The sequence below is a fragment of the Eleutherodactylus coqui genome, chromosome 8 (assembly GCF_035609145.1).
Source record: "Eleutherodactylus coqui strain aEleCoq1 chromosome 8, aEleCoq1.hap1, whole genome shotgun sequence".
Taxonomy (NCBI): domain Eukaryota; kingdom Metazoa; phylum Chordata; class Amphibia; order Anura; family Eleutherodactylidae; genus Eleutherodactylus; species Eleutherodactylus coqui.
The window spans coordinates 116,452,651-116,459,960 of record NC_089844.1 but is presented as its reverse complement, the minus strand read 5'-3'; the positions used below and the strand labels follow the sequence as shown (position 1 = coordinate 116,459,960).

At 49.3% G+C, this 7,310-nt stretch overlaps 1 protein-coding gene across 1 annotated transcript in view; it reads left to right on the top strand.

The window, feature by feature from the left end:
- The first annotated feature begins 6,270 nt into the window (after nt 1-6,270).
- Nucleotides 6,271-7,310, top strand: part of CCP110 (centriolar coiled-coil protein 110) — a 31,848-nt gene continuing 30,808 nt past the window's right edge. The window contains exon 1 of the mRNA XM_066576260.1: nt 6,271-6,401. The gene's annotated coding sequence lies outside the window, so the exon portion shown is untranslated. The remainder of the gene's footprint in view (nt 6,402-7,310) is intronic.

Sequence of the window (7,310 nt, the reverse complement as noted above, 5' to 3'; positions counted from 1 at the left end):
GGCCACTCTCACATGTAAATTCAGTTAAACGCCGCTCAGAACCATGGCATTTTACCGTGATTTCAAGCAGTGTTTTTGAACGCATATCGCAGCATTTGACAGCGCTTTTTAATGCACCCCAGCCCCAGCTACAATGGAAGAATAGGAAATAAAAAAAAAAAAGACGACGTGAATGACCCCCAGAGGTCTTTTATGGGGACTGCCGACACCAACCAAAACCGTCACTATATGCACCCTGTAATCTGATACTATACAACTCACTCCTGTAATTGAAATCAAGGTGAGCTGTGCCTGCAGTTACAAGCGCCGGCCACTACACAGAGGTTGTTGCGGAGGCTTCCTCTTCGACCTCTGTGTATTTGCGTCGCTGACAGCATGCGCCCACTCAGCAGATCAGTCGGGGTCCCAAGCGATAGACCCCAGCCAATCAACTATTGATGACCTATCCTGAGGATAGGTCATCAATAGTATTCTCCCTGGAAACCCCCTTTAATGGCAGAAGAAGTGGGAGAAGACGTGCTGTAACTACAGCTGCTACAGTGTAAGAATGCTGCAGAGGAACCGATCTCCGGCCTAGCATCTTATCAGATAAGAGTCACTGTACTTGCCATCCACATCATGTTTTCTTGTTTCTATACACAGGATATATATAAAGTTCCAATGGCCTCAGGATACAATATTCTCAGCACACAATGGTCTTTCAGCTAGTCAAACCAACTGCACCTGCTGCGGCGTGCTCCTGGGAGGACATAATGGGATTGTTCCCAGCAAGAGAAACCAAGTGATCTTGTAGATATAATACCTTTTAATGGCTAACAAAAATGCATGATGTTATAGCGAGCTTTCCAACCAACGCAGGGTTCTTCCTCAGACCTCATTAAATAGATCTGAAGAGGCATGCATATATACACACACATACGTATGACAAGGCACAGACACGATGCAATTAATTTGCACTTAATTTGTCAAAGTCGCTCAGATCCTTAGGCTAGCTTCACTTGGCGAGCCCAATATGAGGCTGTGAATCCTGCCCCCTTATTGCGCTCCATGTGAAATCCCATGCGATGTGAGGCACTTTCATGGCAAAATAGCCTCACATCATTTTAGGGATGCAGGGGTCCTCCAGCGTGACTGTCACAGCCACACCAGAGGATCGCAGAGTTTCTCCCGTTGCTTTCAATAGGGCCCATTGAAAACAATGGCGCTGTGAGAGCACGGGCAAGATAGAACATGTGGCAATTTGTTTCCTGCATTTCCATACCTGGCATCTCTTTTCTTTTTCTGTGCTGCGGTTGGTGTGGACGGCGAGCCGTCACATGCGCAGTATAGACTTTCCTGCACCGTCGCTAGGCGATGACGCGGATCCCGCGACCTTTCTTTAATGTTCATTGTGGAGGGGCCGCTGGTTGGACGGCTTCCATTGACTTCAATGGAAGCTGTCCGTGCGTAGCCTGCACAAAAACAACATGCTGCTTTTCCATAGCATATGGCAGGTATTTGCTGCGGAATCAGGAGGCGGACGCCCGCTCTGGATTCCGCAATGCAACTCCACCCATGTGCAGCCGGCCTTACAATGGGAGGTTTGGGTGCAGTAAAATCTGCATTTGGTAATGTTTTTGGTTACGTTGTTTGCTCACCGCCTTACTAGTTCCTACTGTGTCGTTCTCCAGTGTAATCAGACTTTAATGTTGGCTTGCTGTTCCCACCCTACCGCACTACACTTTTTTGCACCGCTTTCAATCACAAAATGACTGTTTGGTCAACTGCTCCTGACTTGTGGGACTTACTGCTCTATTCATACAGTTCAATAAAGTGTGTGAAGAACGTGTAATTGTGCCATTTCTTGAACTTTTGTTTTCTTAGTGTGGTAAAAATGACATGTTAACTTTATTTGTGGTCAGTACGATACAGCAGTACTAAATGTATATAGTTTTTTTGGTGTACTACACTCATTGTCAAAAAAAAAAATAAAAAAATCAAGCACCTAGAAGGAGTTGTCGTAATAGAATGAAACTTTCTATAATACCCTGTTGTACCGCCTCTAGCTTGGATACAAGATGTGATACGAGGGGGGGCATATAGGCTCTACTACCCTGTTGGGCCGCCTCTAGCTTGGATACAAGATGTGATACCGGCAGGCATGGAGGCTCTAGTACCCTGTTGTACTGTCTCTAGCTTGGATACAAGATGTGATACCGGCAGGCATGGAGGCTCTAGTACCCTGTTGTACTGTCTCTAGCTTGGATACAAGATGTGATACGGGTGGGCATGGAAGCTCTAGTAAACTGTTGAAACCGCCTATAGCTTGGATACAAGATGTGATACTATTGGGAGAATAGGGTCACCTTTCCCCCAAATCAATACTGCAGAGAGGAAAAGACAATGCAGGTTCTCTCCATCGTTGCTGTCAGCCAATCACAGCCGTCACGTTTGTTCAGTGAGTACTGCATTGATGGGCTGAAAGAAGTGCTCGCTGGCCAATCAGAGTCATCGCTTACTGGAGGCGGGATTTATGAATGCCACAACCAGGAAGTGATGTTCTGTCGGCAGCCAAGGAGTGGAGGAAGCCCGGTAAAGCTACGGAACTTTGCGAACCCAGACCGTGGCTGCTAGGTAAGTATTAATAAGACATCCCCCCAAATTAAGACCCTGCACCTCTTTTGGGGCTAACATTAATATAAGATCGAGTCTCATTTTTGGGAAACGCAGTATTCCCATGTCAGCAAGTTATCCCCTATCCACAATACTATTACTACTTGCTGATCAGTGGGGTTACGACCACTTACTGAATAACTGCAGTACATTATGGTATCTTGTATGTGTTTCACTGTCCATTTGCGGGACATGACTGTACAACTTCTAGCAGTAAGCTTGGTTTGTGCTCGACAATCTGGAACACTAGGAATGCTGCATTTCCTAATCCAAGTCTGCTGAGGTGTGATAATGTAATTTACATCGATGTGGCCATGAGCCATTACAAAAAAAGGAATTTTAAAAATGCTTAATATGGCTACTCCCTATGACAGAAGGTTATACGTAATACCAGGTATAAAGGTGTGGCCATGGCTGGAATGGCAGTCATGAGATTGAGTCTGCGCTAAGCAATCTAATAGAGTTGTCTGGTTTTGGACAATTCTTATCAGATGCGATCACAGGCGTCTTGTTAATGGGAACCCTTGCAAGAAAAAATACTTGTTGGTTTTCTTAAATGCCATCTAAGGCCAGCTGCACTCGGCCAGGTTGGATACCGCATGCGAGAGCCTGCAGCAGAATCCAATCCTGTGCCCAGCCAGCATCCGTGTGTACCTGACGCTTCTTCTCCATTACTGCACTGCGGTTGATCTGTATGGCGAGCTATCGGACATACACAGTATAGTTGTTTTTTTTCCATATCCCTGCTTTTCCTGCTTCGTCACTAGGTGATGACGCCGAACCTGATACCTTGTCATTACGGTCAGACCGTTGGTCAGACGGCTTCCATTTACTTCAATGGAAGCCGTCCGTACAGAATCCACCCAGAAATAGAATAAGCTGTGTTTTTTTTTCCTCCGTGAGCAGAAAATTGCAATTAATTTCCGCTCGTTTAGAAGAAAAGGTGTTTTCTCATAGCATGCTATGGGCGGTATGTGCTGCGGAATTTGGAGGCGGCCGGCCTAAGGTGAAGTCGCTGTGTAGCCCTAGCCTAATTCTGGTATATGATAGGAAATTGCATCACAATGTTTAAAGTGACTCCACAGTAGAGCTTCACATTAGGTGGTTGTTATAGTAATATTTTTTTCTTAAAGAGCCCTTTATTAAAGGCATTGTCACTTTAGAGGGGGAGAGTGCGGACCCTACCAGGGCAAGTAGCAGGAGTAAGTCAAGATCAGCCGCATAGGGGAAATATAGTATTAAAAGGCAGCCATTCAGATAAATGGACAGACAGCTCAAGCCCACCAGGACCGCTGACACTTTTGTAGAGTGGCTCTCTGTTCTGGCGCACAGGGGAAACCAGCGCAGGGAATATCTACAGTTTGTTTATTCTTCAAGATATTTCACAGCAAGGAGCCATGAAGGCAGGACACTGGGAGACAGGATCAAAAATGTTGTGTTGGGTTGCGGCCATGAGAGCCACTACTACCGTATCATATGTGGCGGCATTGCTCAGAAATCAGTAAGTATTGGTTGGCTGTGTTTAGATTTAGTAACTATAAGGGCTCCTGCACACTGGCAAGAGCGTTATCAGGTCGTGATTCACGGTCTGATATCGCTCTCGCAATCCATTGGAAGCCCCTGGATGCAATGCGTTTTCATGTGAAAACAGCCTTGCATCCCTGCGGGGGTTCCCTTTATCCCATTGCTTTCGATAGGGCGGCAGCAGCGCCAGCACCATTGAAAGCAATTGGAGAAGATCGCAATCCTCTGCCACTGCTGTAGCAGGGAATTCCTTCATCCCCGCGGGGAGTCCCCTCATCACTGAACACTGTGACAGTGCTGTCACAGTGTTAAGTGGTGAGGGGAGTCCCTGTGGGGATGAAGGAATCCCCTGGCACAGCTGTCGCGGAGGATTGCGATATTTTCCCTATGGAGAAGCGCTGACTCCATTGACAACAAGGCGAAGCCCCTGGATGTGACAGCATCCAGGGGTTTCATATCCAAGGAATCCCCTGCTGCTGTCACAGCTGCAGCAAGGGTTAGCGATCCTCTCCCATTGCTCTTAATGGAGTCGGAATTGCTGCCGCCGGCCCCATTGGAAAAAATGGGCGATGTCGCAAAAAGAATGGGCATGCCGCGATTTATTTTTCCACTCGGGATCGCTGGAGTGAAAACATCACAAATGAGAATAGAACCATTGAAATTCATCGGTTTCATAATCATGCATTTTCACTCACTCTTGCATTGTAAGAAAAAGCACGCAATTTTCTTGCCAATGCAAAGGGCCCTAACACTAAGGGCTATCTCACACGAGCATATTGTAATAGAGTATTATGCATGCGGGTTTTGTGCATGTGATGCGTTATACTATTATCCCATAGGCGGCCATGTTGCCGCGTACACGAATTTCGTAATTACAGTCGCAAGAAAAATCGGAGTACGTACTATCTTGGCATGTATTACCTGACAAGATAGTACACGGCGAGGGGCGGCACGCAGCCAGTACGTATTGTCATTGCATACTGGCTACGTGCTGTGCCCACATATCTCAGTCTGCACGCTGCGAAATACACTCATATGAGCTTGGCCTGAGGCTAACTTCACACAGGTGAGTGCCATATCCCAGGTGTTGTTATGCCAAAACTGCCTCACACCACTTCTGTGAAGCAGCGATTGTCAGCCGCAGTGGAGGACCATGGAGTTTCTTCATTGTTTTCAATGGGGAGATCTCGCATTGCGTTCACCTTGTACATGGTGCGAAGCTGCCGCCGGCCCCATTGGGACGAATGGATGATGCGATGTGAGAGCACGCACAAAGATAGGATGTACTGCACTTTGTTTCCCACGTCGCGGTGCGATAAAACATCACTCGTGTATAACGCGGTTCATATTTGTGCAAGATTTTTGCGTCTCACAACACACAAATCGCGGGGGTTCCGGCTTCCTCCCCCTGCAGAGAGGGACGACTTATATCGGCCGGCATGAAAACCCAGCCGATATACGATCATCTGAATGCACCCTAAGGCTGCTGCACACAAGCTGTTTTGAATTGCGGAATCCGGAGCGGGTGACCACCCCCGATTCCGCAGTGAATACCGCCCATAGCATGCAATGAAAAAGTGATTCTTCATGCACATGAGCGGAAACCAATCGCATTTTCCGCTCGCAGATGAAAGATCACAGCATGCCCCATTTTCCTGCGGATTCCATTGAAGTCAATAGAAGCCGTCCGACCCGCAGCCCAGTTGGACAGCTTCTATTGACTTCAATGGAAGCCATTTGTGCAGAATCCGCAGGAAAATCCGCCCGTGTGCATTCAGCACTCTGATACAAAACTCAATAAAATAGGTTAAAAAACAAAGTTCCGCCCCATCAATACACAAAACTGAAGCTTCCTGTCTCATAAGTTCTCCTATATGCAGGACGCTCTCTCAGTACCGCTGCCTACTATAGACGTGATTACCATGGTAACTAAGCTTTCTACTGCACCATTACTGCGCGCCTGGCCTTTATATCAGTCAGCTGCAGCGAAAGCTCCGCCCCCCGGCTGACGCGAGACGCGCTAAGAATCCTCTGGCTCCGCCCTGTATTGGGCGTGGTCTAAGAGGAGGCAGCGGCGACCGTTGCCAGGAGAAATTGTTGCCGCCAGAGAGGTGAAATATGGCGGCGGTGAGGAGGGGGCGGGGCGGAGCTGTCATCTGTGCGGCTTTGTTATGAGGCTAACGGCCGGAAGCCTGTGAGGAGATGCGTGTGTGACGGCGGCGGAGGTGAGTGGCCCGGGAGCGGCATGTAACAGCCGGCAGTAGGGGGACAGCTGCCCATTCACGGGCTACCCACAGGAGCCTATATGTATAGAGGGAAGTGCCCCACCGGACTGGCTGCCATGGTTGTGGTTGTCAGACATGCACCATGACGCCTGACAACCTCCTCCCCAGTGTTGGTGCAGCGGCTGCAGATGCATTACAGCCTCCCATAGACGCCATGCCGTATCCAGCGTAGGATGGCGCCGCCGTTTGGGTGTCTGTCGTAGCGCAGGGATGGGAAACGGATGCGTTGTGTGATGGAAGCGAACGCCCCCGCTGTGTGTACCCGGGTCTGGCTGGCGTCCGGCCGGCGTGTTCCTGGACTGGAGAGCGCAGCATGCTGCGCCATTTCGTCTGAGATTTTGGAATGATCTGCGCCGGAGGCTGCAGACCGAACCGCCGATGTGGATGTGACGAAGTGACCCATCCGCCATCCATAGGATAGGGGGACGCGTCTGATGGCCGGGACCCCCACTGGTCACAAGAACGGAGGCCCCAAGTCTGCTGCTTTAATGGCGAGGTGATCGCGCTTACACGTTGGGGTGCAGTCGTACGCTTACGTACAAAGTCGCACTGAAACCCACCCGTTACACGTCCGATATGTCTCTCGCTGCAAGATAAAAGGATCGCGTTTCTATTTTTTGCTGCGAGTCCACAGAAATCTCGCCTGTTGTTTCTAATGGGTGGGAGAAGAGAAGCGCACTCGCGCGTGGGGATGAGAGGGGAGAAGCGCACTCGCGCGTGGGGATGAGAGGGGAGAAGCGCACTCGCGCGTGGGGATGAGAGGGGAGAAGCGCACTCGCGCGTGGGGATGAGAGGGGAGAAGCGCACTCGCGCGTGGGGATGAGAGGGGAGAAGCGCACTCGCGCGTGG